This window comes from Apodemus sylvaticus, chromosome 2 (assembly GCF_947179515.1).
Source record: "Apodemus sylvaticus chromosome 2, mApoSyl1.1, whole genome shotgun sequence".
Lineage (NCBI taxonomy): Eukaryota > Metazoa > Chordata > Mammalia > Rodentia > Muridae > Apodemus > Apodemus sylvaticus.
Genome location: NC_067473.1, coordinates 5,979,394 through 5,988,527, shown reverse-complemented (window position 1 = coordinate 5,988,527; position 9,134 = coordinate 5,979,394). Strand labels below are relative to the sequence as shown.

Genomic DNA, 9,134 nt, shown 5'->3' with positions numbered 1-9,134 from the left:
GCAGGACTACATAAGGACCCTCCCAGGAAGAAGGAAGAGTCACTCTTCTTCGCCTGCCAGCACACATGTTGCAATCTACTCTGACAGAAGACCAGCTGAGACGCAGCAACTACTAGATACTGCGACTTCCCATTCACAGCTGACCGTTGTTGTGGACTTGGACTACAGACTGTAAGTCATCAGAACAAATTCCCTTACTCTTTAGGGAGGATCCACAAGTTCTGCCTCTCTAGAGACCTAACTAATACACAAGTCGGTTACTGGGATTGGTTCTGTAACTCAGACCACTGAGTACTTGTCACTTGAATGAACCTGAGCCATCTGGTTTATTGGATCAGCTGACAGCAGAAGATGCAAACTAGCACGGCACACAGGAAACAGTCCTCTGGTGGCGCCGGAAGGGAGGGGCACAATTCCTACAACCGGAGCTCCACCCCAGAAGACAGATATGCAGACCGAGAATGTGCTCCCCGGGCTAGAGACTACTCTGATCACAGCCAGGCCGACTATGAGCGTTCTAGAACCGGATGCCCTTATGATGACAGCACGGAATCACCAAGTCCGGACCTAGAAAAACGCAGAGAAAGAGAGGGAGATGCAGGTCATCGGAAACGGTCCCGGAAATCCCCATCTCCTGAAAGAAGAAGCCCAGGCCGAGGAGTGACCCAGTATTCTACTCAGGAAGAACCTCCAGCGAAGAAAACGAAGAGGGATGAGCTGGACCCACTGCTCACCCACCCCGGGGGAGCATATATTCCTCCCGCAAAGCTCAGGAGGATGCAGGAACAGATTACAGATAAAAGCAGCTTAGCATATCAGAGGATGAGTTGGGAGGCTCTGAAGAAATCAATCAACGGTCTCCTCAACAAGGTCAACATCTCCAATGTAAGTATCATTGTCCAAGCGCTCCTTCAAGAGAACATAGTCAGAGGGAGAGGATTGCTGTGCAGATCTGTTCTGCAAGCACAGAGGGCTTCTCCAATCTTCACTCACGTCTATGCAGCGCTGGTGGCAATAATCAACTCAAAATTCCCACAGATTGGAGAACTGACGCTCAAGAGACTAATTCTTAACTTCCGGAAAGGCTATCGAAGGAATGATAAGCAACTCTGCCTGACTGCTTCAAAGTTTGTGGCACATCTTATTAACCAAAATGTGGCTCATGAGGTTCTGGGCCTGGAGATGCTCACTTTGCTCCTAGAGAGACCAACGGATGACAGTGTTGAAGTGGCTATCGGCTGCCTCAAGGAGTGTGGTCTCAAATTAACCCAAGTGTCACCAAGGGGGATCAATGCAATCTTTGAATGCCTGCGAACCATTCTACACGAGTCTGAGATGGACAAAAGGGTTCAGTACATGATTGAAGTGATGTTTGCTGTACGGAAGGATGGATTCGAGGGCCACCCTGTTATTCTGGAAGGACTAGATTTAGTGGAAGAGGACGATCAGTTGACACATATGCTCCCCCTGGAGGATGACTACAGTCCAGAAGATGTTCTTAATGTTTTCAAGATGGATCCTCATTTTATGGAGAATGAAGAGAAGTACAAGGCTATTAAAAAAGAAATCCTTGATGAAGGCGACAGTGATTCAAACACAGACCAAGAAGCTGGAACGAGTGAAGCTGAGGAGGAGGAGGAGGAGGAGGAGGAGGAAGGGGAGGAGGAGGAGGGAGGGGAAGAAGAAGAAGGAGAAGAAGAGGAAGGAGGGCGAAAAGTAACTATTCATGACAAAACTGAAATCAACCTAGTCTCATTTCGCCGGACAATCTATCTTGCCATCCAGTCAAGTTTAGATTTTGAAGAATGTGCACACAAGTTGCTGAAGATGGAGTGTGCTGAGAGCCAAACAAAAGAACTCTGCAACATGGTACTTGATTGCTGTGCCCAACAAAGGACGTATGAAAAATTTTTTGGCTTGTTGGGTGGACGGTTTTGTACACTGAAAAGGAAATACATGGAATCATTTGAAAGTCTTTTCAAGGAACAGTACCACACCATCCATCGCTTAGAGATGAACAGATTGAGGAATGTTGCTAAGATGTTTGCTCACCTATTATACACAGATTCACTTCCCTGGAGTGTTCTGGAATGTATAAAGCTGAGTGAGGAGACCACGACATCGTCTAGTAGGATTTTTGTCAAGATCTTCTTCCAGGAACTGTGTGAATACATGGGCCTTCCTAAGCTGAATGCAAGGTTAAAGGATGAAACTCTTGAGCCATTCCTTGAAGGACTGTTACCCCGAGACGACCCACGCAATAGCCGGTTTGCCATTAACTTCTTCACATCCATAGGCCTGGGAGGTTTGACTGATGAGCTTCGAAAACATCTGAAAAACAAGCCCAAGGTCATTTATTGTAACCCAGGAACCAGAAACTGAGCAAAAAACAAATCAAAACAAAAACAAAAACAAAAAAAATGAAACAAACAAACAAACAAACAAATCAGTCCTGAGATCCTCATCTTCAGAGTCTTCCTCCTCACCATCAGATTCCTCTGACTCAGATTCTGACAGTAGCGAGAGCTGCAGCTCAGAGTTCTCCATTGAAGAAAGTGATTCCCCATGACCCCAGCAGTCAGAGCTCTGCTCCAGCTAAAGGTACAAGAAAGAAGAGACAGGGAAGGCCAGAGGCAAAGAAGTAGATAAGTTAGCCAGGGGCCACCAGGCACGGAGCAGGAGGTTAGAAGGAGGCAGGGAGGACCAAAGGCACCAGGAAAGGAGGACTGAGACAGCAAGGTCTGAAAGACACAGAGCTCAGATCTCACGAGACACAGAATCCCCCGGCAAGATACCCCAGCAATGCGCATGGAGGACAGAAGCCACGAGAATAGATACAGCAGAGTTGGCAATGGCTGAGAACAAGGCTCCTGCAGAGACGGGCATGGGGAGCCAAAGAAGAAGCCACAAGAGGGAAGAGATTCTTTCTCGGAACATGAGAAGCAAAGAACCTGAACTCGGGACAGAGTTAAAGTCAGAAGAAGGATCACTGCACCACCTCAGGGGAGAGCAGTCGAAAGCATTGTGGTCACAAAGGAGATGAGGACAGGTGTCAGAACGCTGCCGAGAGATGCTGGGACAAACCTCCAGATACCATGGACATTCCAGAGGCTCAAAGAGATGTCAGCACCGCAAGAGAGGAGAATCTCCAACAAAATATAAATGATTCTAATGACAACTGCACATGCATGCCTTACATGCAATCCCATGTCTTTTTTACATTGATGGATTGTATAGAGAACTCTTCAATAAAGTGCCTGTTTGTAAATTTTAAGGAGCTTTCCTTTTGACATGTTTTATAATTGATAAAGGTTCTTTGTGTAAAATCATAACGTAGATAGAATCAAAAGAGGGCTAAGTCTTATGTCTTGTGAATAAAAGGAACAAATGTTGTTAAAACAACCACAAAATCGAAACAACAGACAAAACCAATTAAAAACTCAAAAAAACCCCCACTACCGTTTTAACATTTTTAAATATTTTAATTCCTATGTTCATAAAAGATATAATCCTGTGGCTAGAAGAAAAACACCAGGATAAAAGTAGTCCTGGCTAGACTGTTAGGATCTATAGCTTCTGTTTGAATGAACCTTTAAATAGGAATAATACAACATTGTATACATCCTCCCGAAATTACAGATATAAGATTCTTCCTATGAATCAACCATAAGAATCCTTAAATCAATTACAACTGCTGTAGAAAGACTTGTATGAATCGACATGAAAAGGTGAACAGGAAATGCTTCTTTGTGTTTCGAAGCCCAGGTTTGCTCAATCAACACAGTGATAGAGTTATCACAATGTGTCCTAGTACCCAGGAGAAATAATTCTTTTTATAGTCCAGAGATTATTTAAAAATCCAGGGTCTGTCACAGTATCTTTCCTTTAGGGAGAGCTACATAAATTTTGTTGGTTTTTTTTTTTTAATTTGGTTTTTTTGAGACAGGATTTCTCTGCATAGCCCTGGCTGTCCTGGAAACTCACTCTGTAGACGAGGCTGGCCTCGAACTCAGAAATTCACCTGTCTCTGCCTCCCAGTGTGCTGGGATTACAGGTGTGAGCCACCACTGCCCAGCTAAAATTTATTTTAAATGTAGTGACACACTCCTTTTCTTTTCATTTCTTTTCTTTCTTTGTTTCTTTGTTTCTTTGTTTCTTTCTTTCTGTCTCTCCTTTTCTTTCTTTCTGTCTTTTATTTGAAAATTAATGTTTGTTTGTGGCAAACTGATTGCCTTTTTCACAAATTTAAAGATATGAAAAATATTATGTAAATGTTGGTAAACTTGAAGTATTTGTGCAATATTTTATCTGGCTCAATTACATCAATTTACTCTATGGTAGAATTTGCAACATGGATACTTATCACTTACTGTATACAAGAATTGAGATTGAACGTGATTTTTGTAAAGCACAGTTTCTGTGTACTTAATTGTTTTGAGGATGAATCGACTTTTCAGAGGGTTTTCTCCCCTCTCCAGTGTCAGGGCAATACCAATAACTTAAGAGTACATCGAGTAATGGCTTCAATTTTCAATCATTATCTTAGGTCAAAGTCTCATAGGAGTTGAAAACTAAATCCCAGGATTCATCCAGGTTAAATATATGATTAGGTCGGTTTTAAATTTTTAGGCCGCTCTCCTGAGTAAAAAAAATGTATATGAATGATAGGAAAATGAAGTAGGAAGAAAGAGGTAAAAGCTACAAAAATAAAACGAACCGAGTGTTAGCTACTTAGTAATGCTGAGAAACACATACTTCTCTATGTGTAGATAAAATTGAGAGAGTGACTATGGAAAACGTAGGCCCAGGCAAGGGAGTGCATGACTTGAATCCCACGAGAAGAAGGCAAGGACACCTCTGAGTTCGAGGTCAGCCTGGGACAAAACAAGCCCCAGATCCAGGCCTGGTGGTACACACCTTTAATCTGGCCACGCCCTTCTGCTGCAGGACTACATAAGGACCCTCCCAGGAAGAAGGAAGAGTCACTCTTCTTCGCCTGCCAGCACACATGTTGCAATCTACTCTGACAGAAGACCAGCTGAGACTGAGCAACTACTAGATACTGCGACTTCCCATTCACAGCTGACCGTTGTTGTGGACTTGGACTACAGACTGTAAGTCATCATAACAAATTCCCTTACTCTATAGTGAGGATCCACAAGTTCTGCCTCTCTAGAGACCTAACTAATACACAAGTCGGTTACTGGGATTGGTTCTGTAACTCAGACCACTGAGTACTTGTCACTTGAATGAACCTGAGCCATCTGGTTTATTGGATCAGCTGACAGCAGAAGATGCAAACTAGCACGGCACACGGGAAACAGTCCTCTGGTGGCGCCGGAAGGGAGGGGCACAATTCCTACAACCGGAGCTCCACCCCAGAAGACAGATATGCAGACCGAGAATGTGCTCCCCGGGCTAGAGACTACTCTGATCACAGCCAGGCCGACTATGAGCGTTCTAGAACCGGATGCCCTTATGATGACAGCACGGAATCACCAAGTCCGGACCTAGAAAAACGCAGAGAAAGAGAGAGAGATGCAGGTCATCGGAAACGGTCCCGGAAATCCCCATCTCCTGAAAGAAGAAGCCCAGGCCGAGGAGTGACCCAGTATTCTACTCAGGAAGAACCTCCAGCGAAGAAAACGAAGAGGGATGAGCTGGACCCGCTGCTCACCCACCCCGGGGGAGCATATATTCCTCCCGCAAAGCTCAGGAGGATGCAGGAACAGATTACAGATAAAAGCAGCTTAGCATATCAGAGGATGAGTTGGGAGGCTCTGAAGAAATCAATCAATGGTCTCCTCAACAAGGTCAACATCTCCAATGTAAGTATCATTGTCCAAGCGCTCCTTCAAGAGAACATAGTCAGAGGGAGAGGATTGCTGTGCAGATCTGTTCTGCAAGCACAGAGGGCTTCTCCAATCTTCACTCACGTCTATGCAGCGCTGGTGGCAATAATCAACTCAAAATTCCCACAGATTGGAGAACTGACGCTCAAGAGACTAATTCTTAACTTCCGGAAAGGCTATCGAAGGAATGATAAGCAACTCTGCCTGACTGCTTCAAAGTTTGTGGCACATCTTATTAACCAAAATGTGGCTCATGAGGTTCTGGGCCTGGAGATGCTCACTTTGCTCCTAGAGAGACCAACGGATGACAGTGTTGAAGTGGCTATCGGCTGCCTCAAGGAGTGTGGTCTCAAATTAACCCAAGTGTCACCAAGGGGGATCAATGCAATCTTTGAATGCCTGCGAACCATTCTACACGAGTCTGAGATGGACAAAAGGGTTCAGTACATGATTGAAGTGATGTTTGCTGTACGGAAGGATGGATTCGAGGGCCACCCTGTTATTCTGGAAGGACTCGATTTAGTGGAAGAGGACGATCAGTTGACACATATGCTCCCCCTGGAGGATGACTACAGTCCAGAAGATGTTCTTAATGTTTTCAAGATGGATCCTCATTTTATGGAGAATGAAGAGAAGTACAAGGCTATTAAAAAAGAAATCCTTGATGAAGGCGACAGTGATTCAAACACAGACCAAGAAGCTGGAACGAGTGAAGCTGAGGAGGAGGAGGAGGAGGAGGAGGAGGAGGAGGAGGAGGAGGAGGAGGAAGGGGAGGAGGAGGAGGGAGGGGAAGAAGAAGAAGGAGAAGAAGAGGAAGGAGGGCGAAAAGTAACTATTCATGACCAAACTGAAATCAACCTAGTCTCATTTCGCCGGACAATCTATCTTGCCATTCAGTCAAGTTTAGATTTTGAAGAATGTGCACACAAGTTGCTGAAGATGGAGTGTGCTGAGAGCCAAACAAAAGAACTCTGCAACATGGTACTTGATTGCTGTGCCCAACAAAGGACGTATGAAAAATTTTTTGGCTTGTTGGCTGGACAGTTTTGTACACTGAAAAGGAAATACATGGAATCATTTGAAAGTCTTTTCAAGGAACAGTACCACACCATCCATCGCTTAGAGATGAACAGATTGAGGAATGTTGCTAAGATGTTTGCTCACCTATTATACACAGATTCACTTCCCTGGAGTGTTCTGGAATGTATAAAGCTGAGTGAGGAGACCACGACATCGTCTAGTAGGATTTTTGTCAAGATCTTCTTCCAGGAACTGTGTGAATACATGGGCCTTCCTAAGCTGAATGCAAGGTTAAAGGATGAAACTCTTGAGCCATTCCTTGAAGGACTGTTACCCCGAGACGACCCACGCAATAGCCGGTTTGCCATTAACTTCTTCACATCCATAGGCCTGGGAGGTTTGACTGATGAGCTTCGAAAACATCTGAAAAACAAGCCCAAGGTCATTTATTGTAACCCAGGAACCAGAAACTGAGCAAAAAACAAATCAAAACAAAAACAAAAACAAAAAAATGAAACAAACAAACAAACAAACAAAAAAATCAGTCCTGAGATCCTCATCTTCAGAGTCTTCCTCCTCACCATCAGATTCCTCTGACTCAGATTCTGACAGTAGCGAGAGCTGCAGCTCAGAGTTCTCCATTGAAGAAAGTGATTCCCCATGACCCCAGCAGTCAGAGCTCTGCTCCAGCTAAAGGTACAAGAAAGAAGAGACAGGGAAGGCCAGAGGCAAAGAAGTAGATAAGTTAGCCAGGGGCCACCAGGCACGGAGCAGGAGGTTAGAAGGAGGCAGGGAGGACCAAAGGCACCAGGAAAGGAGGACTGAGACAGCAAGGTCTGAAAGACACAGAGCTCAGATCTCACGAGACACAGAATCCCCCGGCAAGATACCCCAGCAATGCGCATGGAGGACAGAAGCCACGAGAATAGATACAGCAGAGTTGGCAATGGCTGAGAACAAGGCTCCTGCAGAGACGGGCATGGGGAGCCAAAGAAGAAGCCACAAGAGGGAAGAGATTCTTTCTCGGAACATGAGAAGCAAAGAACCTGAACTCAGGACAGAGTTAAAGTCAGAAGAAGGATCACTGCACCACCTCAGGGGAGAGCAGTCGAAAGCATTGTGGTCACAAAGGAGATGAGGACAGGTGTCAGAACGCTGGCGAGAGATGCTGGGACAAACCTCCAGATACCATGGACATTCCAGAGGTTCAAAGAGATGTCAGCACCGCAAGAGAGGAGAATCTCAAACAAAATAAAAATGATTCTAATGACAACTGCACATGCATGCCTTACATGCAATCCCATGTCTTTTTTACATTGATGGATTGTATAGAGAACTCTTCAATAAAGTACCTGTTTGTAAATTTTAAGGAGCTTTCCTTTTGACATGTTTTATAATTGATAAAATTCTTTGTGTAAAATCATAAAGTAAATAGAATCAAAAGAGGGCTAAGTCTTATGTCTTGTGAATAAAAGGAACAAATGTTGTTAAAACAACCACAAAAGCGAAACAACAGACAAAACCAATTAAAAACTCAAAAAAAACCCCACTACCGTTTTAACATTATTAAATATTTTAATTCCTATGTTCATAAAAGATATAATCCTGTGGCTAGAAGAAAAACACCAGGATAAAAGTAGTCCTGGCTAGACTGTTAGGATCTATAGCTTCTGTTTGAATGAACCTTTAAATAGGAATAATACAACATTGTATACATCCTCCCGAAATTACAGATATAAGATTCTTCCTATGAATCAACCATAAGAATCCTTAAATCAATTACAACTGCTGTAGAAAGACTTGTATGAATCGACATGAAAAGGTGAACAGGAAATGTTCTTTGTGTTTCGAAGTCCAGGTTTGCTCAATCAACACAGTGATAGAGTTATCACAATGTGTCCTAGTACCCAGGAGAAATAATTCTTTTTATAGTCCAAAGATTATTTAAAAATCCAGGGTCTGTCACAGTATCTTTCCTTTAGGGAGAGCTACATAAATTTTGTTGTTTTTTTTTTTTTTTAATTTGGTTTTTTTGAGACAGGATATCTCTGCATAGCCCTGGCTGTCCTGGAAACTCACTCTGTAGACGTGGCTGGCCTCGAACTCAGAAATTCACCTGTCTCTGCCTCCCAGTGTGCTGGGATTACAGGTGTAAGCCACCACTGCCCAGCTAAAATTTATTTTAAATGTAGTGACACACTCCTTTTCTTTTCATTTCATTTCTTTCTTTGTTTCTTTGTTTCTTTCTTTGTTTCTTTCTGT

At 43.7% G+C, this 9,134-nt stretch overlaps 2 pseudogenes; both read left to right on the top strand.

Annotated features, from left to right (window-relative positions):
- The first annotated feature begins 351 nt into the window (after positions 1–351).
- LOC127678246 (pre-mRNA-splicing factor CWC22 homolog) lies at positions 352–3,166 on the top strand (annotated as a pseudogene).
- Positions 3,167–5,294: 2,128 nt separating this feature from the next.
- On the top strand, positions 5,295–8,127 carry LOC127678236 (pre-mRNA-splicing factor CWC22 homolog; annotated as a pseudogene).
- The last annotated feature ends 1,007 nt before the right edge of the window (positions 8,128–9,134 follow it).